This window comes from Pan paniscus, chromosome 5 (genome assembly GCF_029289425.2).
Source record: "Pan paniscus chromosome 5, NHGRI_mPanPan1-v2.0_pri, whole genome shotgun sequence".
NCBI lineage: Eukaryota > Metazoa > Chordata > Mammalia > Primates > Hominidae > Pan > Pan paniscus.
This window is the reverse complement of record NC_073254.2, coordinates 155,321,757-155,334,953: the sequence shown is the minus strand read 5'-3', so window position 1 is coordinate 155,334,953 and position 13,197 is coordinate 155,321,757. Positions and strand designations below refer to the sequence as shown.

Here is a 13,197-nt window from a genome sequence, read left to right as displayed (position 1 = left end):
TGATATAGAGTACACTGTACATTCCCTAATCCTACTCTTATTTCTTATCCTTTGCATTCATAAGTCTTCCAAGTACTTCCTGTGATTCTCCATTTCCTATTGTGAGAAAGATTTGGTAATATAGGTTGAGTATCCCTTATCCAAAATGCTTAGGACCAGAAGTGTTTTGGATTTTGGTCTTTTTCAAATTTTGGAACATTTGTGTTACACTTCCTGCATCCCTGAGCCAAAAATTAGAAATACAAAATGTCCCAGTGAACATTTTCTTTGAAAGTCATGTCAATGTTCATAAAGTTTCAGATTTTGGAGGATTTCATATTTCAGGTTTTTGGATTAGGGATAGTCAAACTGTACCAATTAAGAAAATAAAGATGGCCGGACACAGTGGCTCACGCCTGTAATCCCAGCACTTTGGGAGGCCAAGGCGGGCAGATCACAAGGTCAGGAGATTGAGACCATCCTGGCCAACATGGTGAAACCCCATCTCTACTAAAATACAAAAAATTATCTGGGCATGGTGGTGCATGCCTGTAGTCCCAGCTACTTGGGGGGCTGAGGCAGGGGAATCGCTTGAACCCAGGAGGTGAAGGTTGCTGTGAGCCGAGATTGCACCACTGCACTTCAGCCTGGCATCAGAGCAAGACTCCATCTCAAAAATAAATAAATAAAGGTAATATTAAAGTATTTGAATTGTGTTGATGATTAATATATGCCTCAGTAGCAAATTGACTCTATTTTTTATTTCTAATAAATCCCTATGATTGATTTAACGTGTTTGATAACTTAATATGTGGGACTTCAGAAAAGACCAGTACATGAGGAATTAGCATAATCATTAAAAAGAACTTGACTGTAGTATGTATGTTTCAGTTATCCTTTAGTAAGTATGCTAAAAGAGTAGCCATAACATGATATAAATTTTATTCTTTAGTATTAAAAAATTAAAGAATGGCAATTAAGAAAAATTTATTATTTTAATATATTTGAATAATATATTCAGTCCTTTTTGATGTATTTTTATGAGGAAGGATTGGCTACTCTTCTCCTTCTGTGTCTCTACTACAAACTAAGGATGTTACTACCTCTCTCCCCAACAGCCCCTGGCTTTCCAACACTTAATCTTTGCCCTTTCTCCATAACCTCTAAATAGAATCATAAGTCTGTTCATTATTGTTACCCAGTGCCCTCTGGTCCCAGACCAGGACAAGTAAAGTCTGATTTTCACAGAAATGTAATTTTATCTAATTTCCATCCTTGAACCTATATTCTCTTATTTTCTTTAAAGGGCTTAGGAGAAGAAAATGTTTAGGGAGGAAAAAAAGGAGTCTAAAAATTATCAAAGTGGAATATTTGTAGCCCCAAATTTTGTATTCTACTGACCCAAAAAAAGAAGAGATACCATGATTTAAGTATCTGTTAGAGCCTGAGAAAAAAACAGAAAGGGAGTGGGCCAGGATTTTAGAATAGCTGAGGCTGGGACCCTGAGTGACTTCTCGACCCCAGACCTAACCCTCAATTCCCAGCTTACTTCTTTACCCATTTTCACGCCCACATTCCCCTTGCTCCAAGTACTGCCATGAATGGCAGTTCTAGGAGAGTGGTATATGCTAGTTGCAGCCATTAAATGGGTGAGGGAAGTGAGCAAATGAGAATTTATCAGACCTCTTTTCAAGGGAAAGATATGTTTGTTTGTTTTTTTTTTTGAGACAGAGTCTCGCTCTGTTGCCCAGGCTGGAGTGCCGTGGCACAATCTCAGTTCACTGCAATGTCCATCTCCCGGGTTCAAGCAGTTCTCCTGCCTCAGCCTCCTAAGTAGCTGGGATTACAGGCGTCCACGACCACGCCCAGCTAATTTTTGTATTTTTAGTAGAGATGGGGTTTCACCGTGTAGGTCAGGCTGGCCTCAAACTCCTGACCTCGTGATCCGCCCACCTCGGCCTCCCAAAGTGCTGGGATTACAGGCATGAGCCACCGCGCCCAGCCGATATGTTTCTTAACATTCCAAGTTGGAATTCTAAATGAAGTTTTCAGTAAATATATGGTTATGGTCAATCAAACTTGAGTTTGATTCTATAGTACTATAATACAATCCAGTGTCCCTTCAGTAAATAAAGATCAGCCTGAGAACAAAACCACCTCTGTCCCTTTGTTCCATGTCACCTCTCACTCTCTTTTTAATTCACTTGTTTCCTTTTTGTTTTTCATTTACTACATGAACTTTGATTTTTTTGTTTGGGTTTTTTTTTTTTCTTTCTTTCTTACAAATAGTACCATATTTGTTTTTTTGAGATACCTTTAATAGAAAGTGAAAAAAATCTCCACATGATGTGACACCCCCTTCATCAAAAAGAATCAAACCTCTATTTTTAACTGTCTATAATCACTTAATTTTTTTGGCATGCTGAGCTCTTCATTTTGTTTATACCTCAGAGTACATTTTCTAGTTGTTCTTCAAGAATTAGAAAATGGGAAGTGAATTATCTGAGTCTGCATATTTTTAAATACTTGTCAATTGCCTTTACTATTAGACAGCTTGCCAAGATTTTTAATTACTTGAACTTAACCTTTTCTCCTCAAAACATTGTGGAAGTTGATTATCTTTGCATTCTGGCGTTTAGTATTGCAGAAGAGACACTGGACATCAGACTGCTAGTCATTCTCTTGTGTAAGGAACCTATGTGGCCTGCTCGTATATTATAGATATTGTTTTATTTTCTTTATACCTAATGTCCTAGGTCAGATTTGATGGTTAAATGTGTGGCTTTCTTTTCACTAATTTTTGTCCTGAATGATATTCATTCAGACACTGTACTATTGATAATAGAAAAAGTAAATAAGACATGAGATAATCATGATGTTAGATTATATGAAAAGACTTACATCATGCCACTTTAAGAATTAGTCCCTCTGCACCTGCTTATCGCCTATAGTAAGTTAAGGATAATATCAGCCCAGATTAATCAGAGGTTATTGTCTGAACCCTAAAAGGCAGGTGTAAAAGTTAGTTAATTGTTAAGTCAGCACAAGTTTGAGTCCTGTATTTACTTTAAATGAAGGACTTATTTGCAAATCAAAGGGAAATGGCAACTAGCATAAGGAAGTAGTCCCCCTGGAACATAGTTAAAACATATCTACCTTTCAGTGTACAATCATATGCGTGGCAAATCCCATAGCTTTTCATATTTTCTGGCAGAATTAATATACATGTAAAATACATTGAAACATGATAAGCCATACTGAATATATAATTTCTAGTGTCTTGAGGAGTACTGTTTTTGAATCTCTTCCAGTGAAAACTAATATGATAAAATTCAAATGACATCAATATGGCCTATTCGAATGAATAACTTAAATTTTTGTAAAGCTCCTACATTCCAAACTTGTAACACTAATATTAATATTTTTAGTTTTTATTCAGTGACCCTGTAACCCCGGTAGAGAGAACAAAGCTTCTTTTAGCAAATGGATTTTGGGCAGTATATAAAATTACAGCTTGCATTTTCACAGAGGCCTACACATCTATCACAACAGGTTGAAATAAAATTCAGACTGTCTCATCAGGATTATACCAACTATGAAACGCTTGCCATGTGTCTTAAGTATTCCTTTAATTATTAGAATTTAAAGCATTCTAATCTCATTGGAAATTTAAATGTTGATTCATTATTCTTCATATTTATAAGACCAATTTTAAAAGCTATTAATTTATTCCTTCTGCAGTTACCTTTCTTCAAAGTTTTCTAAGGGCTGAATGAATTTTTGTCACATGGTATTTCATCAGTAGTAAACTTTAATATGCATTAGACTTATTTTGTTATTCTGAAATATTTCTGAGATGTTTGTAATGTTGTTTGCCATTAACACTAAACTTATTCATAAATGTACTGATCTGAATCATATAAATTAAATTTTATCCTGAATCTCTTGGATTATATAATATCTGTACTTACTCAACAGCTGTTGGGTTGTTATTGTTATTAGATTGTTATCATTGTTTAGCCCATTCTGTAGATTGACAAGATTGCTACCTATTGCAGTATTATACTTTTGTATACTTTATATATATATTCATGTAAAATATGGCTGTTTCATATTTTAACATAATATTTGGGACAGCTTGTATGTAGATACATGTATGAGTTTAAGTGAAATGTCCTTTATTCAAAGGAAGCACTTTATTTTCTACAATCTATTGCATTTTCCAAGAATTCATAGTATGTAAACTGGGGTGAATGGGCCCCTATAAAACTCATAAAATAGAACCCATGGCCAATCTCTTCCTGTAGGTAATTGCAGGGTGGAGAGGGAACTGATAAACTATAAGCTTTTATAACTTGTCATAAAAGAACTTGTTTTCACTTATCAATAAAGTAGCAATTCAAAGCAGTTCTATTGAAATTCAAATATAAATGCAAAATAGGTTCTCTTTAACAACCACTTGTAGTCTTCCGTAATATAACATGTTTAAGTATAAGCACATCAGTTTATTTCTCCAGACATTGTAAATTATGAAGCTTATGTTGATTTTTTTCCCATTAGCATACTCCACTGGCATTTATGTTTTTCTTAGACTTTTTTTCCTCCATTTCTCTTTAGGTTTTGCTAAATTTTTCTACCTGAAAAACTCTTAAAATTCTGAAAATTTTATATTACTGGAAGATATAATAGCAGCATAAATTGAATTTTCTAAATTATCAAGAAACATGAGGTATACAATATACGTAGGATAGTACCATACCTAGCACTGGTGAGGTATGGAAATACTATGGGAAAAGTAGAAATACCAAAAAAAAAAACCCACAAAACATGGTTTTATAGGTCTTTAGATATATGTATACACACACATATATATGTGTGTGTATATATATATTGTGTGTGTGTGTGTATATATATATATATACACACACACAATGTGTCTTTGAGTAGTTCTTGATGTCATTAGAAAAGTGACCTGTAAACAGCTAAATCCTAATATATGAAATGAATAAAAAATTCAGAGCAATAACGGAAGGGATGTCATGTTACTGAGGCAGTTTGTGCCCAAATATAGGAATATGGTGTAAGGCTTTGAGTGCTGTAGGAATTCCCAGCACTGGAGTGGTTTAGGAAGGCTGTTCAGAGTCGGCAAGTGCTAAACTAGATCTTGAAAGGATGGGATTTTTAAAAGAATGCGTTTTGCTAGACCAGAGTAACAGTGTGACCAAAGATTATAGAAGGACACACTGTGTACACACAGTTTATAGATGGGTAGAAAATTTGACTGCAGCAGCGTAGATGAGATAGTAGAAGATTGGAAAATGTGATTTGGGCATCATTTATAAAGATCATTGAATGTTAGGTTAACAGTTAAGACTATCTGTATAAGCAATAGTAAGGTATTTGATCATGAGAATAATATGATGAAGGGAGTAATGTTTTAAAAGGATTAAAACAAAAGCAGCTCATGAAATTGCAGGTGGTGGCGTTAGGAAGAAGGTAACTGAGCTGTGAAGCTACAGAAATCTACATTTGTGGTGATAAGGATTTAAATAAGGAGACTATCGGGATCAGTGTGGAAATAGAGATATGCTTATAAAAAGACTTGGAGATGAGAGCTGATGAAAGGGACTCAAAGGAAAAGTTGTAGTTAAAAAGGGAGATCCCATCATTGCAAGGCCCAGGCCTAGGTTGTGGGAAGTCATGTATTATAATTGCATGCAGGTTCTTCACAATGGATATCCAAAGGCCCCATCCAGGAAGGAGGCGCAGGTCCAGTCTTTAGAAAAAGCTGAGTCAGGAACCATTCTCCTCCTACCCGCCTTCTATTCCACCTATTCCACAGAGCTGTTTATCCAAAGCACAAATATGATCATGTATTTAAGATCCTGTGGTGTACCCCATCACCTGTCAGATGAAAACTTAGTTTTGCATGTCATTTGAAACCCTTCTGCTACTTTTCTAAACTTACCTCCAGTTTGTCCCAGTACTCACTCTGGCCGCTCTGAGCTATTTGCAGTTCCTAAATATGCCTACGGTTTCTCACATTGAGAAGCAATGTTAGAAGTAAAGAACACTGATTCCAGAACCAAATTACTTGGTGTCAAGTCCTGATTCTTTGGCTGTGTTTGTCTTTAGTCACGTTTCTTTACCTCTCTGTGCTTCAGTTTGCTCATCTGTAAATGGGGATAATACCTACTTCATGGAATGTTATGAGGAATGAGTTTATGCAAATAGGACCTCACTCGATGTATTTGTATATACCACCTGCTGAATATTATTTAATTACAGGAGATAGCCAGATATTAAGGACAAGAACATATTTCAAGCTTGAGAAGTAAAACTAGGTCAAGAATCAAAGGGAGCACCCAAGGAAGGATCCCAGTTAGGTCAAGGAGATCAGGAACAAGGAAACCTGATGAATGTTGCCTCCCACAGCTTGTTTGTGTCTTAGTCAATTTTCTTTCTTTCTTTTTTTTGTTTTTTTTGTTTTTTGTTTTATTTATGTATGTATTTGTTTATTGCATATTGTGACTCTTCCCTGAAATCAATGCAGAAGTTCAGTTATGCCAGGACAGTAGGCATGAACTGGGACTATCTCGGGCAACCCTAAATATATGATCACCTTATTCATCAGTTCTGTAAGTCATGATAGCCAAAGTGATCTATAAGTCAGAATGGGATAACCTCCTGCTTTACACCCTCAGTAACTTCTCCTTATGTTTAGGATAAAACCCAAACCCTTTCCTAGGGCCTATGGGGCTTTGCATGATCTGCTGTCTGTCTGTCTCTTCAGCATCATCCTATGGTACTCTCTGTTCTGAGTTTCTGGAACACAACCAACCTTTCTCCCACTCACCCAAAGACCTTCGAACATTTGATCTCTCTGCCCCTGAATATACACAACCTTTTGCATAATAGGCCTTTTCTTGAGATCCCAGGTAAATGTTAACTTTTCAAAAGACCTTCCTTCACCCCCATTAGTCTTTATTATTACACTTTCTTTTTTTTCCTTAGCAGTTATCCCAATTTGGAATTTTTTATTTATTTTCTTATCTGGTCTTCCTCAACTGGATGTAAGTTCCATAACAGCATGGACTATGTCCATCTTACTCACCACTACTTATAGGCCTTCAGTAGATACTGCTTAAATGAATAAATGTATATATGATGAAACTATAAGAATAAGTAAGAACAGAGAGCCGGCCTAGATGTATGTTCATATTTTGAAAGCTGGAAGAAGAGCCCTCAAAGAAGACAAATGGTAGAAAGGGAGGCAGGAGATCAGGGATAATGTAGCATCTCGGAAACCAATGCAAGTATGGAAATGGAGTGTGTTTTTATGCTGTCTCTGGGAGAATGAGAACAGGGCCCAGAAAGGAAGCTGGATGGTCACACTAGGAGGCATGATGAATCAGAAGCAATTGAAGAGGCTCGTCATGAGAGGAGATGGAAAATAGAATAGCAATTAATTTAGCCCTGTGGATATGTTACTGACTTATTTCAGAAAAGAAAGCATTTTGCCAAAAGGACTGCCATGAGATAAACCTGTATAGAATGTGAAATAAAGATTTCTTTTTCCTTGTTCTGTGAAAGTGAAAAGTACAGTTTGGGTAATTATACAACAGTATTCCATTCAAAATAGATATTTCTCAGATGGAAGGAAAGATCCAGCAATATGAATGAGGCAGGAGAAAGATGCAAACTGGGTTTTAGCATTTGACAAAGGAGTAGAGTAGGTCAGTTGTGGCAAGGACTCTTGCCAAGGGACTTACTTTTCTAATTGCTAGAATGAGGAAAGTTGAAAAAATTGATCTTAAAGTCAACTTTTGGGTCTAAAGTTCTATGCATCTTTTTCAGCTGCTCTTATTGCTCAAAGACAATATATTAGAGCAGAAAAATGAAGCACATCTCTAGTGGTGATCATTTGAATGCTCACTTATCATTTTATTTATTCTTAGGATTCAGTTAGAATTCACTTCCTTATGTTATAATGTGGCAGTTAACGCCCACCACCATTTTTGTTGAAAACTTCATGCCGCTTAATAAGTGGGCATAGGTTAGTTGTTGTCGGTAGATCAGAATCTAAGTCTCTTCACTATAGGGCCCAGTCTCTCCACCTTCATAAACTCAGTGCTTGATAAACAATGCTAAGCAGTGGGATGTGGGATCCAGATATCTGTGCAATTTAGCCAGCAGATGGGTTGGAGAACACGTGTAGTATATAGCGTGAAAGAGGGAGGGCACTGGTCAGGCTGCCTAGTGTTCTATTGAATGAACACCCAGTAATCTTTTTTCTTCATTTCATAAATTCTCAGTATTTTTTCTAATATAAGAAAAGGGGCAGGTGTGGTGGCGCATGCCTGCCAGCACTTTGAGAGGCTGAGGCGGGAGGATCGCTTGAGGCCAAGAGTTCAAGACTGGCCTGGACAACATAGCAAGAACCCATCTCTTAAAAACATTTTTTTTAAATTAGCTAGGTGCAGTGCCACACACCTGTTGTCCCAGCCACTCTGGAGGCTGAGGCAGAAGGATCACTTGAGCCCAGGAGTTCAAGACTAGGTATTATTGGTTTCTATTATCTGGATATTTTGTTTGTTATTGAACATAACTCCTTGATGTTTTAAAGATATGTCGTTGAGACAAATCTTCTCATTATTTATATATTTGTGCCTCATACCATCCTTATATCTGGAAAGAAGATGATAATAGTGTCTGCCTTATTAATATTATTCTGTTGTTTCAAGTACTAAATACTGTGTCTAACACACAGTAATCTCTCGGCCATTAGCTATTACTATTTAACCCTAACTGCAACGTTGTCCATTTCTTTTTACTGAATTTCATAGATTCATTTTTGACTCACTACCCTGCTTGTCAAAATTCTTTTGAATCTTGATTTTTTCAACTGTGTTAATAGCTGCCTTCCAAACTTTGTAGCATTAACAAGTTTTATAATGCCTCATACAAGTTTTCTTTATTCAAAAACATGAGAAAAATGTTAAACAGTGCACAAAATGGCAACAATTTTTTTTTCCTGCAGGCAATTTAAGTTTTTATTTTTAAGTAATTTTGCATGAGGAGTGTTACTAATTAATAGTAATTTCAGTGTTTATTGTGCTTTAACAAAGCATTTACTGCATGCCTTTAAAATAAGATATAGTGGTTACTTAAAATTTTCCTTTACCAAAAGGAAAATAAAATTTAACCACTCTAAGGAAGCAGTAATATAGTCACTAGCAGGAAGCAAACCTTGAGTTAACAGGCTATGAAATGAAGGAAACAATTATTTGGAAAAGAAAAAATTTAACACACATTATTATGGAGCATTACTTTCCATTTGGGGAGAAATTTAATCAAAGGTTATCAACCTGCTAGTACCCTGGTTTTCCTGCCTAGATGGACGTCTACCATCTGCCACTACTAATGTTCCATAGATTGTTTTTTTACCATGATAAACATCTGAGTTCACCAAGTTTCATCTTCTTGTGATACTCTATCCTGTCATCTCAGTGTCCCCAGCAGTGAGATTAGTCTTTGACAGAGATAGCCACACGGCAGTCACTAACACAGACACCCTTGGTATAACTACATAATTGGGTCACAGATTAGCTAGATGCATAAAGATTAAGTAAAATAAATCCGTAGAGGGGGAAAAAACCCTTCTTATTCTGTAGTTTAAATCAAACTTCATAAAGTTTTCTTGTCAGAATCTCTCTGGCTGGTACTATCTTATGGCAACATATGCAGACTTCTCTGGGAGTACTTTTTGGCTTCAGAGCTTATTTTACCAAATCTGAAAATAAATCCTGGTTTTCAGCAGAGGAATTCCAGTTAGTCGATCTGCATTTGATATAGAAAATATGATCACATTTATAGCTGTGGGTGTTCTACAGAAATATTTCACTACAAAACACCTTTCCTCTATGATAATTTGAAGAACTTCAGGAATTGAATAATAATTGTACCTAACACTTATTGGGCACCTACTATGCACTGTGCAAAGCAGATAATCTCACTTGAATGTCATAATAATTCTATGAGATAAATTATTATTATCATCACCATTTGCCAAAGGGAAAACAGAAAAAAGGTCTTCAAGCGTCTTCTAGAACCATTTAGATTTAATGTGTTAATTCATTATGATAAATGAGCCAAAAATATTAACTCTCTAAAAGCAGAATCAGTTTATCTGAATAAACCATTAAACTCTAATGTCATTCAGTGGCACAAGGCAAATTTTGTGAAAATTGAGAGCAGTTCAGGTAGTATTAACAGCAGTTAACATGTATCAAACAATGTATATTTTTAAAAGCCCTGCTACATACTATATATTATCTCATCTGATCTTTGTAATATAACTGTAACTTTCAATGGGATTAGGCAGGGAGTGTGATAATGAAGGTTGGAGACAACAGGCACCACTGGAAAGGCTGACCAGAATGGCAGCTAAAAAGAACAGATGACCTTGATTTCCTCCTTCTTAATAAATCCACCATGGAAATTATCTAAGAAAGCCAATTTCTAAAACATTTCTTGGAAAACATTCCATCAGCCCACAAAGAAGTTTCAAACAGATAACGATCTGAGGCTAGTGGATGGAACCTTAGTCAATTTCCTGGGAAGAGGGGCACTTCAATTCTAATAGCTGTGGAGTGGGTTAAAGATGTGTAAGTAACAGAGTAATCTGGATGTGAGAAGGGGATCTTGGGGTTTGGTGGGAAGAAAGGGGCCCAGAAGCTGTGGTTTTTGAAGTGCACTGGCAGAGTCACCTGTGACCTTGAGAAAGGAAATTACAAACACCTGCTATACTTCAAACTAGGCTACCCACATGCCACAGACAGCTGCTTGAAGAAAAGGAGTGAAGGAATGAGGAGGTGATTGTTTGTATCCCCCAAGAATGAGGTGATGGGGCTGCTTCATCTCTTCCTTGAGACCTACTTGGTAAGCTCACTGTATACACTTAAGTTTCAGCTCATGTTCAAGCATGAATGACTGTCCAGCTCATATTTTAATCTTAATTCTTCTTTTCTTTCTCTTTTATTAGAAAAAAAATCTTTATAATCCATACTTAGACTGTTACCACTTGGTAATTTAAAGAACCTAAAAATAAGCACAGCTTGGCCAGGCATGATGGCTCACGCCTGTAATCCCAGCACTTTGGGATGCCGAGGTGGGCAGATCACGAGGTCAGGAGATGGAGACCAGCCTGGCTAACACACTGAGACCCCGTCTCTACTAAAAATAAAAATAAAAAAAATTAGCCGGGCATGGTGGCGAGCACCTGTAGTCCCAGCTACTCGTGAGGGTGAGGCAGGAAAATGGCGTGAACCCGGGAGGTGGAGCTTGCAGTGAGCCAAGATCGCGCCACTGCACTCCAGCCTGGGCGACAAAGTGAGACTCCGTCTCAAAAAATAAATAAATAAATAAAAATAAAATAAAAATAAAAATAAGCACAGCTCAGTAAAACTCCTGTCTTCCCCAGGACCTTCACTGGGCCTTTCCACTTTAGTTTTCTGTCATTGGTACTACCAGCTGTTTGGTCTTATGAGCAATACTTTGGTGTAATATGTTAAGCTTAGCTAGTTCTCTTATATCCCACAGATGTTGCTTTCTCCTTTGATTATATTTCCACAGTCTCACCTCTTTTGTCCATTTCCATGGCCAGGATCAAGGTTGTCTTCTCTGACATGGAGAAATATGGTCTCCTTACGTGTATTTTTTCTTGCACTGTTGCTTTCTTCATCATAACCAACTACACTTCCTTTAACAATCATTTCCATGATGTTCTTTTTTTATAACAGCTTTATTTGGATATAATTCACATGGCATAAAATGCACCCTTTTAAAGTGTACCATTCAGTGGGTTTTAATATATTTATAGAGTTTTGCAGCCATCACCTCTATCTAATTTTAAAACATTCGTTGCCCCCCAAGAAGAAATCCCGTACTCATTAGCAATGATCCTTTCCATTTCTTCACCCCTAACAACTACTAATCAACTTTCCATCTCTATGGGTTTGCCTATTCTGGATATTTTATATAAACGCACTGTGTAGCCTTTTGTGTCTGTCTTTTTTCACTTACCATAATGTTTTCAAGGTTCATCCATGTTGTGGCATGTATCAGAATTTCATTCCTTTTGATGACCAAAAATATTATCAAGTATATGGATATGCTACATTTTTTATCCATTAATTCACTGATGGACATTTGGGTTGCTTCCATTTTTAGCTACCATGAATATTACTCTGAGCATTCATGTACAGGTTTTTGCATGGACGTAAGTTTTCCATTCTCTTGGATGTATATATTTAGGAGTAGAATTGCCGCATCATATGGTAACTCTGTTTAACCTTCTGAGGAACTGTCAAAATGTTTTCCAAAGCAACTGAACCACTTTACAATCACACCAGACATGAATGAGTGTTGCAGTGTCCCCACATCCTAACTTGTTACTGATTTTGTATTATAGCTGTCCTAGTGGATAGGAAGTGACACCTCATGATTTTCATTTGCATTTCCCAGTGACGATAATGTGAGCATCTTCTGAAATGACATTTGTATGTTTTCTTTGGAGAAATGTCTAATTCAGATTCTTTGCTCATTTTCTAATTGGGGAGATTATAATTGTGTTTTGTTATATAATTATGTATACTAGATTTTTTAATATAGTGTGTGTGTGTGTGTGTGTGTGTGTGTCTGTGTGAATCAGAGCTTATTTCACTAAACTGAGAAATAATTTTTGGTTTTCAGAAATGGAGTTGAAGTAGGCTTGCTCTGCCTATGGAGTAGCCATTCTTTATTCCTTTACTTTCCTAATAAACTTGCTTTCACTTTATGGATTCTCCTGTAATTCTAAAAAGAAAGAGAGAGAGAGAGAAAGGAAAGGAGAAAGGAAGGGAAAGAAAGAAAAGGAAAGAAAGAGAGAGAAAGAAAAAGAAAGAAAAGGAAAGGAAGGAAGAGAGAGGGAGGGAAGAAGGAAGGAAGAAAGGAAGGGAGGGAGGGAGGAAGGGAGGGAGGGAGGGTTTGAAGTTAACAAATCTATATTTGGTTTGGAAAATATGGTCACGTAGCTATAGGCATTCTGCAGAAAACATCATTCCTTGTTAATAGTCAAATAACTTAGGAATTTAATAATAATTATACCTAACTCTTATTGAGTACTTAATATGTACCAGGCATATAGTATATAAATATACCTATATAGTATATAAAAAT

The 13,197-nt window shown here is 36.4% G+C and overlaps 1 protein-coding gene across 15 annotated transcripts in view; it reads left to right on the top strand.

Moving 5' to 3' along the window:
- Positions 1–13,197, top strand: part of AHI1 (Abelson helper integration site 1) — a 222,774-nt gene that overhangs the window by 149,128 nt on the left and 60,449 nt on the right. The window lies entirely within an intron of this gene.